The sequence below is a fragment of the Muntiacus reevesi genome, chromosome 4, assembly GCF_963930625.1.
Source record: "Muntiacus reevesi chromosome 4, mMunRee1.1, whole genome shotgun sequence".
In the NCBI taxonomy this organism is placed as follows: domain Eukaryota; kingdom Metazoa; phylum Chordata; class Mammalia; order Artiodactyla; family Cervidae; genus Muntiacus; species Muntiacus reevesi.
The window spans coordinates 58,734,691-58,750,872 of record NC_089252.1 but is presented as its reverse complement, the minus strand read 5'-3'; the positions used below and the strand labels follow the sequence as shown (position 1 = coordinate 58,750,872).

Sequence of the window (16,182 nt, the reverse complement as noted above, 5' to 3'; positions counted from 1 at the left end):
CAAAGATCCTTTCAGCGGGTCCATGAGGTTGGAACTATTTTCATAGTAGTACTTAGACGTCATCTTCCTTTCACTCTTACTCTCTCACAAATACACAGTGGAGTTTTCCAGAGACTATGGTGGTGGTGGTGGTTTAGTCACTCAGTCGTCCATGAAGCCAAATGTTAAAGAGATTTGCAGAAATGAAAAATGATGTTACTCTTCTCTTTGTATTATTTCACTTTAGAAAATAGTTATTTTTCATAAAAGTATGTTACCCATGTTACTATGTAATGCTTACAATATTGTTATTTTTAATGAGATAAAAAAATATTTCAAACACTTTTCAGCTTTAATTTCTAACTTAATACCAATAGATACAACCAACATTAAAAAAAAAAAAAAAAACTCTTTGGGATTCTCAGTTATTTTTAAGAGTGTAAAGGGGTCTGGAGGTTAAAAAGTTTGACGACTGCTCTGCTAATGAAAGGTCCGCCTATCTGTCCAGTCCTAGGGCAGCAGATGTTGACTGATGAAGCCTGAAGGCTCCTGGGTAAATCCAGCAGTCAGGGCACAGCCCTTTCTAGAAGCAAAGCTGAGCTGCATGAACCCCTCAGCTCTGCCCGATCCCAGGATAGCATATAAGGGGCGTCATTACCCCTGGATGACCATCCCACGGATCAGGGTTGGAAGCATCCCCCCAAGGCACTCAAGCGCTGTGCAGCCGTGTGTTCAGACAGCAAGAGTGAACATGACGCGGAAGGTCTTCGGGTGGGAAGTCCCCAGCCTCGGATGAAGCATCAACACTCAAGACAGAGGGCTCTGTCAGTCAGGAGCCAAGGATGCCTTAGAGTGAAACGCACGAACAGGATCTCAACTTTGCACCTTACACCTGAACAGAAATTCAAAATGCCAACACAAGACACTAAGATCAAGGAACATGCCCCTGGTCTTCAAACAGTTCTTCAGAATTCTCCCTTTTATGAGACATGTGGCTTATGTGTAGGACAGACTTTAAAAGATCATAATAAATATCAGTCACAAGTTTATTAGCAAAAAAAAAACAAACAACTTTTCTGTTCCCCATTCAAGCTCACTGATCTTTTCCAGTGACTGCTTTCTCCTATGTCCAATAAGTACAGCCAAGTGACCCCAGCATTTTCATTATGAACCTGTGATCCAGTGAGTAAGATTCCAAGCTCCCAATGCAGGGAACCAGGGTTTGATCTCTGGTCAGGGAACTAGATCCCACATGTTGCAAGTAAAACCAACCATAGCCAAATAAATAAATAAAAATAGACATTAAAACATTTTTTTTAAAAAAGGTAACCTGAAGTCAGGCCAGGGATCTTACACTTCTTGAAGGCCTAGTGCCTTTCTCTCTCTCCTCTGGGGAGGGCGGGGGCTGTGACAGGAGAGTGAGCTCTCAGGGGAAGGAGACCCCGTGAGGAGGGCAGAAGGCAGGGAGACACAGAGAAGCACGTGTCCCTCTCAGGGAGATTAAAAGGTCTGGAATCCCCAACAAACTTTCAGGACAAGAAGTCTGGCTTTCTCCAGCAGAGACTTTAACAATAATACTGCACTTCTCTATGAGTAAAATTCAACAGGAGATATTTATCTACCAAATAGAAAAGGCTAAATGAGCTATTTCTTCACCTAGTAGAGAAACCTAAACCCAACTGCCTGCAAACTTCTCAAAGTTTCAACAGCTGAAGCCCTAACCACACTAATAACAAGTGTGTTTAACAAACACAAGTAGTTCTTCCAGGCATGTATTTCCAACCAGCTAAGAGGAGAAATTGGAATAATTTTGCATCATTTATAACAAACTTTAAAGCTTGACGTCTTTTGTGTATTTAAAGCCTTGGAGTAATCTGCTGAGGAAGTTTGACTGCAAACATCTAAATGTGGATCCCACAAGTGGATCAAAGGGTGAGGATGGAAGCATCTTTCATTCATTAATTACAACATTCTGAGATCTGTTTCGTCCGAATGGGTCTACATGAATACAAGATCATGGTGGCTTTAAGCACAGTTAATTACACAACATAGTTGACACTGTGTTGCAATCCAAGCTTAGATTCAGTCCCTGTTGGGGAATGTAAATCAGGACACACTTAACATCTAAGTTGGCCATAGAGACAGGTAACCAGTCAAATGTTGCCTGGTAAATCTGATCGGTTGCTTGGTAATTAGCTCCAAGTGATCTAAAGACACTGTGAAACTTTCTGGTCTGAGATAGTTCAAGGGAAGAATCTGGCCACAGACAGTACCTCCTTGTGCTGCAAGTTGAAGCATTTCAACAGATCATGGCAACTTTAGCAAAGCATGCACAAGAAAATGGGTCAGGTTCCTAAGCAGACCATTCTGCATGAGCAAATGCTATAAAAATTAGAACTTCCATATGGCCCAGCAATCACATTACTGGGCATATACCCTGAGAAAACCGTAATTCAAAAACAGACACGTACTCCAATGTCCGTTGCAGCACTGTTTGTTAATACAATAGCCAGGACGTGGAAGCACCTAAGAGTCCATCAACAGGTGAATGGGTAAAGAAGATGTGGTACATATATACAATGTAATATTACTCAGCCATAAAAAGGAACAAAACTGAATCATTTGTATAGATGTGGATGGACCCTGAGTCTGTCAGAGTGAAGTCAGTCAGAAAGAGAAAAACAAGTATCGTATATTAACACATGTGTGTGAAATCATGTATGATGAAATCTAGATTCATCTGGTACAAATGAATCTAGTTCCAGGCAGAAATAGAGATGCAGACATAGAGAACAAATATGTGGACACAGTGCGGGGTGTTGGGAGCAGGCAAGATGAATCGGGAGATGAAGTTTGACATAAACACACTACCATGGATAAAACAGATAGTGTGAGAGCCTGCTGAATCATGCTGGGAGCTCCGCCTGGGGCTCTGTGGGGTCCAGAGGGCTGGGATGGGGGAGGGGGACGGGAGGGAAGCCCAGGAGGGAGGCGATGTGTGTGTCCATGCAGCAGATTCGTGTCATTGCACAGCAGAAGTTTACATAACTTTGTAAAGCAATCATACTCTAGTAAAAAAAAAAATAAGGATACAAGAATCAAGATTAGCAATTCCTATACGGTAAATTTACATATCGAATGACCTGGTCAGAGTGCTAAAGTCTCTGCAGAGTCTTCATTTTGTTATTCCATTATTACAGAGATAATGTCTTTCATTTTCATGAAAACCTAATGATTAGAACAAGTAAGGAGAATTTCATTTACAGCTTCAACATGGAAGACACTACATCCTTTAGTCACTCTAAAGTTTAAAAGACATTTTTATTTTAATCAGAGAAATGTGAGAGAGATTAAAGTAGTAATACAAATACAATAAACAACAAAAAGTTCTAAGAATTTCATTGTAAAGTTGCCATTTTGTTTTTATTATTTGCAATACGTCCTGAAGTCATAAACCTTTAAAGGCAGACAAGATCCTGGCCCCACCTCTTCATTTTAAAGGTGAGGGAAGGGAGGGACACAGAGATAAAGCGATTCTCCCAGGCCACCCACGCGGGGAGTGAGAGTGGTCAAACCAGACCCAGCATTTACGTCTTCTCTGCTCCCAGTTCCTGACCACACCTATCACCTTCCTTCTCAGTAATTGTCTTTGCTGACATTTGCTCCCTCAGGAGCCTTTAGAGTTCCAAAAACCCTCCATGTCTTGGATTACCCCTTTAGAGACATCAAGATACCTTACATGTTTTCTTTTTTTTTTTAACTTACATGATTTCTTTCTTTTCAATCAAAACAAAACTCCGCCCCCCCCCCCCCCCCCGATTTTCCTACTGGAAGAAACTCTTGTTCTCTACCATTAGTGTTGCAAACTATCAATATTACACTGCTTTCATTTAATAAGTATCAACTGAGCACCTAACAGTGTGTGTCGGCACCACGCTAGACATGAACAAATCAGGTTTCCGCCTCCAAAGAGCTGACACCTAACGGCATGATATGTCTTAGGCACGATGGGTGTTTGGCAGGGGGCACAAGTTATCCTGCAGCTCTTGGGCGAAACAGTGCACTCCTAGTAGAAATCTCAGCGAGGACTCCTCAGAGACAGTGACACCTGATAAGGCACACTAAAGGGGGGTCCTAAAGAACAAAGAGGAGTGAGCCATGCACCAGGCGGACGAGAGAGAACTGAGCGTTCAGAGACAGCAATGAATGGAGTCCTGAATGAATGGAGACGCGTGTGGTGGGGTGTGAGGACAGGCAGGGAACTCGCTTCTCCAGATTCACAGCTGCTCATCGGCCCCTGCACAATTTCTAACACTTCTAATGCATCTAAGCCAATATTCCCCCAGACTTTTCATCTGTAGACCATCTGGGTGAGATTAACGGTCCTTTGGTGGAGACAGTCCTTAGGCAACGCCTTAAGAAATTTTGCCTATTGCAACAACTATAATGGAAGGTCTAGAAACACAGTATCAGGACTTTTCTGGTGGTCCAGTGGTTGAGACTCCGAGCTCCCAATGCAGGAGCACAGGTTCAGTCCCTGGGCGGGGAACTAAGATCCCACATCCGCACAGTGTGGCTAAAAAATACATAAAAAATAAAAACATGGTCTCTGCTGTTTGCTTTCCAACCTCACAAGGAAAAAAGTCAGAGCCAGATTAAGAAAACAGGAGATCTCACAGCTCCTTCCATGTGAAAGAATAGCGTGAGTCTGAATGAAATGAGTAAGTAACCTGAAAAGTGGTTTGTTAGCGGGAAAGAACAACGTGACTCTCAGTGGTAAGGTTGAATACTTGATTTCCGATGGAGAGGAGCCTCTGCTTCTCGAAGATATCCTGAACCATCACATTTGCTCCCACCTGTTTAGAAGCCTGATCTTTACCGCAGAGCCATCTGTCTGCTGCCTAACCATAAACTAGGGCCAGACTCCCCACATCGGATGACCAAGACTGCCGAGACTCCACACCCTCAAACAGAACCCACAAACCAGAAGGACTAAAGTGGCAGAACTCAGGTGCTAGAAAGCAAAAGTATAAACTTGCCAACTCATATGGAGAATCCTTTCTTCAGACAAGCTTCCATCTCTACGCCCATCCAGGAACCTATTAAACGTTTACATACACTGGTGGGACTAAGGTTTGGATGCACCCAGTTCTATTTAAATCCTCTTCAGTGTTGTAGGGGTGACAGAGCTGTTAAGAAAATTCCTGGTGGGACTTCGCTGGTGGTCCAGTGGTTAAGACTCTGCACTTCCAATACAGGGGCCATGGGTTCAATCCCTGTTCTGAAAACGAAAATCCCACATGCCGAAGGGCGTTGCCAAAAGAATGAAAAGACAATTCATGGTGACCTGGAAAAGACCACGATCTGTGAGTCTGACGGCTTGGATTCCACTTCGTCCTGCCCTGTGTCAGCTGAGGGGCTCGCAAGACAGGGGAGGGACCTGAAGGATGTGTAGGACCCCAGGTCTGCTCATCTGAGCCTGGCCTGATTAGGAGCCTACAGAACAGCCTGGCCTGTTAACGGCTCTTTAGTGTGACAGGCTTAAAGAAAGCCATCAACACAGTCGCTTCCCTGAGGAAGAAACTATGAGCCAACCTGTTCGAATAGTCGCCCAAGAACACACGCTGGAAATATGTGATTAGCTTCAAGTATCTTGAAACCCAGATGGGGAGAGAGACTACTTCCAGGTCGGAAACACGCAGGTGCAAATAAACGGACAGAAACTGGATGCTTTAAAAGGCGCAGAAGAGCGATTCCGAAGTCTGAACCTCACCAGCGCCAGCCAGGAAGGCGGCCAGACGCTCCTGTGCGTCTCCGCTTCCTCAGGTTAGGGCCCCACACCCTCTTTCGAACCAGCACCGCAAAACATTCTGAGCTCCAAAGCAGGGCTGAAAACGTCCTCATAAATAATTCTCCCCCGCAAATCACTCTTTCCGCCAGCTCCCCTCCCCATATACAGCAAAACCTCCCGGCTGTGCCGTTTCGGCATATTCTGATCTTGTATATGGCATGCCTGGCTCCCAAAGGACCGGGCGCGGTAAATGCTGCCCTTGCAGGGGTGATGGCCACGCGCAGCCGACAGCCCACCGGCGAAAACACGCGGTTCTGCCCACTCTGCACCATCGCAAATCATCTCAAAGAGCTTTTCTTTTAAAACTTGTCCAAAACAGGGACACCACCAAGCCCTGCTACCTGCGCTTTGCTTACCTGAAGTTACAGCGGTCCAGGGAAACGTACGGTCGGGAAAAGGAAAACCGGGTGCAGACAGACCTGGACGTGCGAGCAGCTCAGCGGGGCAGGAGCGGCTCACCTGAGCTCGCCCGCGGCCACGCCCACCGGTCCGCCACTCCCACCGGGCCCGCCCATCGGAGCCCCGAAGTGACCGGGGCCACGCCCACCGGGCCCGCCCCGCCCATCGGGCCCCGTCCCTCCCGCTTCTGCGCCTGCTCTTCTGGCTCCCGCCTCTTGGCAGCTTGCCCACGATTGAAAAGAATGATTCAGACTGAAGTTGCTGTTGTCTGCACAGCTTCTGAAGGCCTCCAGCGTGCTCAGGCAGGATGGGACTGTCGGTGGATCCTACCTGAGGCTGAAAACATGCACGCACATAGAAGGGCAACCCTAGCAGGCCACGCGGGGCCGGAAGGTGACATATCACATAAAATAGAAGGAATATGTGATGGTCGTGGTAATTCATGCTCTTCAAATATGGTGGTGCCACAGAAAGTACTCTCACCTCCATAGCTCATTCTGCTCGATGCCAGAAAAGAGAAAAGTGATCACACACAAAAAAGAATCTATGAATACATTCTACTCAGCAAAATATGTAATGCCAGATTGACGGGAGAATTTGTTGACTGGCCTCCCAATGAAATATGGCGATTAGGATTACCCAGCTTTGCTCGAAAATCTCTTTGTGTTTTCCAGAGTTTTCTTGCTTTCCAGCAGCTCCTCCTTTTGCTGAGAGCTAGGCTTCCCTGGTAGCTCAGACAGTAAAGTGTCTGCCTACAATGCGGGAGACCCAGGTTTGATCCCTGGGTCGGGAAGATCCCCTGGAGAAGGAAATGGCAACCCACTCCAGTATTCTTGCCTGGAAAATCCCATGGACTGAGGATCCTGGTAGGCTACAGTTCATGGGGTCGCAAAGAGTCGGACACGACTGAGCGACTTCACTCACTGACTCCCTTCCTATCTGAATCTGTTCTCAGGAAAGGACCTAAATCTGAGCCAATTACTTATCTGCTGTGCTCATTTGATGTTCTCTGTTGTTCATCTACCACGTTGTCTCATAATCATCTATTTTATTGTACGATCTCCTCTATTTCACTATGAGAATCTTGAAGTAAGGACCAAGTCTCATTCATTTTTGTAATGCCAACACTTGGTATGGTCTTGATAGATGTACAGTCAACTAATGCTTGTTGGCTATATGAATGAGAGTGACTAAGAGTGACTAATAGATTCCCTTCTCCCCATGCCCTGGGTGTTTTATTATGAACCAGGTCAAAGTCATAAACTAAAAGAGTTGAACTCTGAAAGTAGAATTTCAGGCATCAGGGGAACTAGTAGAGGCAAGAAGGTCATAAGAGAGTGATATTGGCCAGCTACCCCTGGAAAATGACACCATTCAGCTGTAGTGGGGAAATGTGGGTTTAAGAGTCAAATCATAAATTTGGAAAATGACTCTACCTTACCATTCATTGTCTGAGAAATCCTAGGCAAAGTGCTTAATCTCGTTAGCCTCAGTTTCCTCATCTGTAAAATGAGACACATGGGTACATGAAAAGACAGTATATAAGAAGTATCTGGCACATAGCATGTGGTGGTGATCAGCACTTTGCCTATTTATTAGGCAGGCACAGTCTCAGGGAATAATCATAATGACCAAAAGGCTGGTGCAGGATATTCACATTTAGGTTACTACGGTAACTTACCAAACACCTGCAGCCTGCTTGCTCTGTTGTTGTTTAGTTGCTTTAGTCATGTCCAACTATTTGTGACCCCATGAAATGTAGCCCACCAGACTCCTCTGTCCATGGGATTTCCCAGGCAAGAACACTGGAGTGAGTTGCCATTCCCTTCTCCAGGGTATCTTCCTAACCCAGGGATCAAACCCATGGCTCTTTCATTGGCAGGCATGTTCTTTGTCACTGAACCACCAAGGAAACCCCCCTGCTTGCTACTGTGACCCAAAGGTTTCAAGAGACTTGCGTTTAAATCAGAAATCTTTGTCCACTCTCTCTTTTTAAGTCTAAATTATCTCTACAATACTCCTGTTCAGGGCTTGTCTAACCTTGGCAGAAACACTTCCAGAGACAGGAATTCAACAATACCTCAGTTCAGTTCAGTTCACTCACTCAGTCGTGTCTGACTCTTTGCAACCCCATGAATCACAGCACGCCAGGCCTCCCTATCCATCACCAACTCCTGGAGTTTACTCAAATTCATGTCCATCAAGTCGGTGATGCCATCCAGCCATCTCATCCTCTGTCGTCCCCTTCTCCTCCTGCCCCCAATCCCTCCCAGCATCAGGGTCTTTTCCAATGAGTCAACTCTTCACATGAGGTGGCCAAAATATTGGAGTTTCAGCTTTAGCATCAGTCCTTTCAATGAACACCCAGGAATGATCTCCTTTAGGATGGACTGGTTGGATCTCCTTGCAGTCCAAGGGACTCTCAGCAATATCTAGGGAAGCCCAAATATAACTCTTAATTCTTGGAAATAAATGTTTCTTTAAAAATATTTAGTGGGAAATTATATACCCATTTGTGGGGAAAGTGTTTGTTTTATAACTTCAAAAAGAATCTATAATTTTCTTTTTTCTGGCCATACCATACAGCATGTGGAACTTCCCCTACCAGGAATCAAACCTGTGCCCCCTGCAGTGGAAGAAGAGTCTTAACCGCTGGACCACCAGGGGCATCCCAATAATCTATAACTCCCAATAACTTTCTTTACTCTCTTTGATTTGCCCCAAAAACCTTGTTGCTGACTTTGTATTTAAAAGAGTAGATGTTAGTGGGGGGTGGAGAGAAGAAATACAGCTTAAAGAAATACAGCATCCATTCATTGTACAATTTTATCGAGCAATAGTTTCCTCTAGCTCAACAAAAATAGTCATCAGCTCAAATATTTAATAACCTAGGAGACTGTTTTGTTGGTGCTTTTTCTTACCTGTAGGTTGAATCATTGCTAATGTTATGCGTTGATTACTCAGCATTCTGACTGGGGAAAGCCTGCCACACCCAGCCACTGCCAGGAACAGCTCAAAGGAGCTTTGTTAGAGCATGCTTAGAATCTCTTTCTCCGTCTCTCGCTTCTCTTCCAAGAAGATGAACTTCAGCCACAAATTCTTGAACACTCTCCCCAAATACCTACAAATCATCAAGTGTTGTTTCTTTCCCACCGATCAGTGTGATTTTCACCAATGCCTATGACAGCTCCCGTGTACAACAGAGGAATAACTTGAAACTTACATGCTTCCAAAAACAAAGAAATCTCACAAAAGTCTTCCCTAGTCACTGAGGACTGTTATCACCTTTTCGCACATGGAGAAACTGAGTCAAGGAAGATAAGGCAACTCTACCTTAGAGTTTATGACCGGAACAGAAAAAAAGTTTCCAAAACGCAAGATATACAATCCTTAACCCTATGTCCATTTCAAGAATTGAATAGCTTAATACGGCTTCATGCTCTTTTATCATCTTCTAATGTTTGAGAAACCTAAAATTCCATCTAGGGGAAATTTTATATGAAATGATAACCTGTTTTGGAAAATAATTTACATGAACTAATTTATACAAATTTGAGTGAAATTCTCCAAGGCAAACATAAGGGAGGGGGGAAAAAAACTAAGTGAAAAAAGATCATGACTCCAGAGATAAATCACAGATAACCAGGTGGCATAAGTGGCAGATTTGCCTTTGAAATTCATAATATTATGTGGGAAGGCATAATCCAAGCAGAAAATTGAATATCAAAGCACCTAGATTTGGCTGATGGATCCGAGAAAACAGAGAAGACAGTGTGGGGAAAAAAAATCCACCTTGGAGTTGATTTTGAGCCACACTCCACTGCTCACTGGACATTAATCACTGGCAAAAAATTGACCTTCCCTGGACTTCAGAATCCTTTGCAGTAAAGAGGAGAAAGGGGTTGAAACATCGTCATTATGTTTGTTTTGGATATAAAGGTCAGAGTGAAAGCCTACCTTTCCCTAACTGAAAAGAGCGCAATTACTCTTGAAAATGGGTAGTATGGAATACGTTTGGATGTGACATAAAAGTGAAATAAAAACTAATCATATTAGTTCATTAGTGACTGGATTTGAATTCTTTAGGTGATCTGTTGACTTCACATTCAGTAGTTCAAATATCTGTGTATATAAAAGTTTACATTTTCTTTTCTTATATAATTCTTATAGGACAAAAGAAGCAAATATAAGAATCAAAGCAAATCAGGAATGCAACTTTTCCAAGATATCTAGTAAAAACTAAAATATCAACTGATAGGAGTGTAAATTGGCCAACACAACTGATAGGAGTGTAAATTGGCCAACTCTTCTGGGAAATAATTTAGCAATATGTTACTTTTTAAATAGTCATCTCATTCAACCCAGTAATATAGCTTTTACAAATCTTTCTTAAGGAAATAATTACAGATAAGCTCAGTGATTAGTATACAGAAATGTCTATGGTAGTAGTATTTATAACAGAAAAACTAGAAATTACCTGAATGTCCATCAATAAGGGAGTAACAAATTTTTTCTAAGAGTAATACAAGATTAAGTTACCTTGTTGTTGTTGTTTAGTCACTAAGTCATGTCTGACTCTTTGTGACCTCATGGACTGCAGCCCACCAGTTTCCTGTGTCTGTGCAATTTACCAGGCCAGAATACTGGAGTGGGTTGCCATTTCCCTCTCCAGGGGAGCTTCCCCACCCAGAGATCAAACCTGAATCTCCTGCTTGTCAGGCAGAGTCTTTACTACTATGCCACCAAGGAAGCCCTTAAGTTGTCTAAGAGTAGGTAAAAAAAATATATATGCATTTATATATTTGGAAACTTTTGCTTTATGCTGTAATGCACTTAAGGTTATATGATTTGTATTAAGAGATTATGTGAATGTGTATATGTGTGTTCTTAGAAGACAAAGAAAAAGCATAAAATAATTTTAGCAATAGTTTAATGAAATTAAAAAGGATTTTTCTTTTCTTTTATCTTCCAAATTTCCTAGTCATTATATATCATTTCTTATGATTAAAAAGTTATGTTTCTTGACAAGTTACTTTCCAAAAACTATCACAACAGGGCCTTTGCTTAATAAATCTCCCATCAATCACTACTCTGTTGTAGAAACAGACAGTGTCAAATTATTTTAGTTGTTAATAAAGGGACAACCAGGCTTTTTAAAAAAGAAGAAGCAGCTGAGCTTCTTAAGAAGTTAGAAATTCCGGAGTTTCCCTTGATGACACCTAGGACCGCTCAGGGGCCCAGCAGAATCTGGGGTCACATCGCAGACCAGCAGGCTGCCCTGAGCCCTTGCGATGAGCTCGGCCAGGCAGGGCAGGAGCTGGAGGATCCGCGGCTCTGGGGCTCGTCCCACGGGACCTCCGCCCCGGGAGGCAGCTCTCGTGGGGACACGCCTGACCCTGTCTCCTCCTTCTCCCTCCTCCCAGGCAGCACCGCCCGCGCTGACTCAGCGGCCTCGCTGCCTGATGCAACAGAGCCTTCAAGGAGAAGGGGCGCTCCGGAGGAAGTCTGCCGCGCCCAAGTCCTAATCTCGCCTCCACCTGGCGAAACCTAAGCCCACGTGCTATATATGCACAGTGCTAAAAGCGCCTGGAGGCTTCCCTGGGGGCCCAGCGGCGGAGACGCCAAGCTCCCCAGCCAGGGGCCCCAGCTAGGTCCATGAACTAAGGAACTAAGATCCCTGCGCGCTGCGCTGCCAAAACATTAAAAACCAAAGAAGAAAGAAAAAAAAATGTGGTGTAAGGACTTCCCTTATATTTTGATGCTTTGCAGTTCATAGGCTTTTATTGCATATCCAGCCTTTTCCCCACAGAAATTTCATGTATATTATCTCTCAAAGTCAATCATGTACTATGATTCCAATTTTACAAGTGAGGAAAGTGATATTAGAAATTTAAGTAAATGCTGATTAGAAATGCTCACACCCAGATAGAGTCCAGAATGTGAGCCTGTTCAAATACTAAGCCACCCTCCAGTACTAAAAACAAGCTTTTTTTTTTTTTAACAAATACAGAGTCAAGAATGGGGGAGGGGGAATGAATGAAACAAAATACCTTACACATTTATTATCAGCTTTCTTTTCAAAGGAGATTTTGAAGGGGAAGCCCGAAGATTCGCCGCAGGCTGAACCACCCTCCTGACTCAGGCGGGGATTAACGCCGTCAAGCCCAGTCCCGCCCCCTCCGCTCGGCGCCAGGCACTGGCGAGGGTCGCGCTGCCCGCTGTGACGTGACCCTCTTTGCAGGTTTGCGCACGCCCATAAACCGAACTATACTGTCAGCTACACCGCTTGCTAGTACAAGAAGATGCTGCATTCACCCTCCCTGTAGAACATAATGCGTCCTTACTACGAGCTTTACCTCTGCTCTTTTCAAGCTGTTAGTATTCTGGGATTGGATGCGCATCCTAGCGTTTACCGAGAAGGCGGAGCCTGAGGAAAATGGAGCGAGCCTTTGAGTAGATTTGCAGTAGAAGAGGGTTGTATGAATGGCAAGATCCTTCCTCATTACCTGCCCAAAGCATGGCTTTCAGAGACGAGGAGCCATAACAACAAGGCTAGCTTTCAGTTAGGAAATAGAAAAGCTAAAAAGGTATGCAGTTCCTTTTACAAAAAACAAAAGAAAAAATCAGTAAATTCCCCAGAAAAAAGTACTGAAGTGTGTAGCCATTCCCTTCTCAGGGGATCTTCCCAACTCAGGGAGCGAGCCCAGGTCTCCTGCCTTGCAGGCGGATTCTTTACCTCCTGAGCCACCAAGGAAGCCTACTGGCATATGAGTTGAGAATTAAATAGAAGAAATACGGGGTGCGAATTTAACCGAGATTTCTTACCCGACAAATGAAATCTGTAGCATCTGTTTGCTGAATTAAAAGTCGGGCCTTCCCTGGTGGCCCAGGGTTAAGAATCTGCCTTCCACTTCAAGGGGTGCAGGTTCGAAGACTGGTTGGGGACCTAAGATCCCACACGCCTCACGGCCAAAAACAAAACACAAAAGAGAAGCAATATTGTAACAAAGTCAATAAAGGCTTCTAAAAAAACAAAAGTCCACAGTCCACAACCGGTATTAGTGGTTCTTTTCAAGGAGGAGCTAAATTACCAAGTCATCATAAAGCTCAGTAGATGGGTTTTAGCTTAGAAGACTAGTAAGACATGTCTAAAGTCTGAAAGAAACTTCTGTGTTTCTTCCTTTGAAAAACATCTTACTTTTTTTCTACACAGTCTTCCACCATAGACAGCGGTGTTTGCCCTAATGAGGCTGTCTTACCCAAGGTCTAAGCAATTATATAGTCTGTTGAGACAATCTAGGTGGAGAACACAAATTTTGTGTGTTCCAACTCCAAAGCGTGGGGATTATTATTTTAACTTCAACATCTCTACCGTGAAAAATCTAAGCACCAACCCCGGCATTAAGAAGACTATTCTGGAGAACTAAATTACATCATCTCTTGTTTGATGGAGTCTCACACTTACATGTGATCTGTCAGCATGAATAGAGCATATTCAAGTCTAATGAAAATACTGTCTTTGATTTTACAAGAAGTAATCGCATACACTAAATACTTCTAAGTTAGAGGGGAAAAAAGAGGCTCCCTAGGTGGTTCAGTGGTAAAGAATCTGCCTGCAATGCAGAAGACTCTGGTTCGACCCCTGGGTTAGGAAGATCCCTTGGAGGAGGGAATGCCAACCCACTCCAGTACTCTTGCCTGGAAAATTCCATGGACAGAGGAGCCTGGTGAGCTAAAATCCCGGGTGTCACAAAAAGTTGACCACGACTGAGTGGCTGAGCACAGCACGGAGGGGAATTCCAACCCCGGGCGTGTCGCTGAGGAGGTAGAACCGAGGGGAAAGTTTCTCGTTCTTGTCATGCTATAGGGATATCCATAGGAGCAAAGTGTGGCAAATTATTTGTTCTCAGTCATCTGACAAATCTTACTCATCAGCTACAATTCATCAGATGCTAAAATATCAAACGTTTCACTGATAGTCCCCACGGCCCAGACAGGTTTCAATTCTCTACACACTGCACAACTGATGGGGTCAGCACTGAGTCAGCAGTCTCAGCTCCCCTTTCCTATGGCTCTCCATGTATCTCTCTTCCTTGGCATAAAATTTTAAATTAAACCATACACAAATTATATTCACATCTTTCATGGTGATGCCATCTTAGCTGGGAGCAAATTGCTCTCATCGCTTCTTTAAGTTTTCATTTTCTTATCTTTAAAATGAAGCTAATAGCACCTACTTCTTGGGGAGGTGGGAGAAATAATTAGTGCTGAAATGCTTTGAAGATGAAAATTACAACATTATTCTTTCTGCTTATTGTCTGGCAGAAGACGCTGAATTTTCCATTTGCATTGCCATGTTTGTAGGAAAACCAAAGATGAGACTGTACTTAAAATCTGTATGGTTAACTCTCAACAAGTGAACAAATATATTCTATAGTTGCATTCTTCTGCTGTCTAAAAGAATACACTCTCCTAAGCAACTGTTTTGAAAACAGATGAAAGGAGAAGGAACTCAACATTTATTTTTGCTTTTTCTACGCAAATCTCAGATAACCAAGTAGTTGGTTGTTTTCTCTTTATACATATCCCAGTTAATGAATAAAGAAATTATAAGATTAGAACACCATTTTATAGCCTCTAATAAACAAATCTAGGCTATGAGCATCTGTGATTGATTCCATCATGAAAGAGATTTAATCACGCAGTGTGTATTTCTGGATGGAAGTTTACAGCATTATCTTGAAGTAGTCTAACGAAAACAAGTAGAACTTGAATATGATCAAGCATCTAAATTAACTACAAATTTCAGAAAATATAAGAAATAAAGGATATAGATTCAATGCAATCCTTATCAAGCTACCAACAGTATTTTTCAGAGAACTAAAACAAATAATTTCACAATTTGTATGGGAATACAAAAAAACTCCCAACACCCAAAGCAATCTTGAGAAAGAAGAATGGAACTGGAGGGATCAACCTGCCTGACTTCAGACTATACTACAAAGCCACAGTCATCAAGACAGTATGGTACTGGCACAAAGACAGAAATATAGATCAATGGAACAGAATAGAAAACCCAGAGATAAATCCACGAACCTATGGACACCTTATCTTTGACAAAGGAGGCAAGAATATACAATGGAGAAAAGACAATCTCTTTAACAAGTGGTGCTGGGGAAACTGGTCAACCACTTGTAAAAGAATGAAACTAGAACATTTTCTAACACCATACACAAAAATAAACTCAAAATGGATTAAAGATCTAAATGTAAGACCAGAAACTATCCAACTTCTAGAGGAAAACATAGGCAAAATACTCTCTGACATAAACCACAGCAGGATCCTCTATGACCCACCTCCCAGAATATTGGAAATAAAAGCAAAACCAAACAAATGGAACCTAATTAAAATTAAAAGCTTCTGCACAACAAATGAAACTATAAGCAAGGTGAAACGACAGCCTTCAGAATGGAAGAAAATAATAGCAAATGAAGCAATGGACAAAGAATTAATCTCAAAAATATACAAGCAACTCCTACAGCTCAATTCCAGAAAAATAAATGACCCAATCAAAAAGTAGGCCAAAGAACTAAACATACATTTCTCCAAAGAAGACATACAGATGGCTAACAAACACTTGAAAAGATGCTCAACATCACTCATTATCAGAGAAATGCAAATCAAAACCACAATGAGGTACCATTACACGCCAACAGAATGGCTGCTATCCAAAAGTCTACAAGCAATAAATGCCAGAGAGGGTGTGAAAAAAAGGGAACCCTCTTACACTGCTGGTGGGAATGCAAACTAGTACAGTCACTATGGAGAACAGTGTGGAGATTCCTTAAAAAATTGGAAATAGAACTGCCAAACAACCCAGCAATCCCACTCCTGGGCATACACACCGAGGAAACCAAATCTGAAAGAGACACGTGTACCCCAATGTTCATCAC

General features: G+C 43.0%; 1 protein-coding gene across 2 annotated transcripts in view; it reads right to left on the bottom strand.

Moving 5' to 3' along the window:
• The window catches only part of SERPINB5 (serpin family B member 5), a 31,379-nt gene extending 19,029 nt beyond the window's left edge, over positions 1-12,350 (bottom strand). Inside the window, exon 1 of one of the 2 annotated variants that reach the window (XM_065935193.1) lies at positions 12,280-12,350. The gene's annotated coding sequence lies outside the window, so the exon portion shown is untranslated. Of the gene's footprint in view, positions 1-6,186; positions 6,255-12,279 lie in introns of those variants that run through there. The other variant, XM_065935194.1, reaches the window with a different exon arrangement.
• Positions 12,351-16,182: the final 3,832 nt, after the last annotated feature.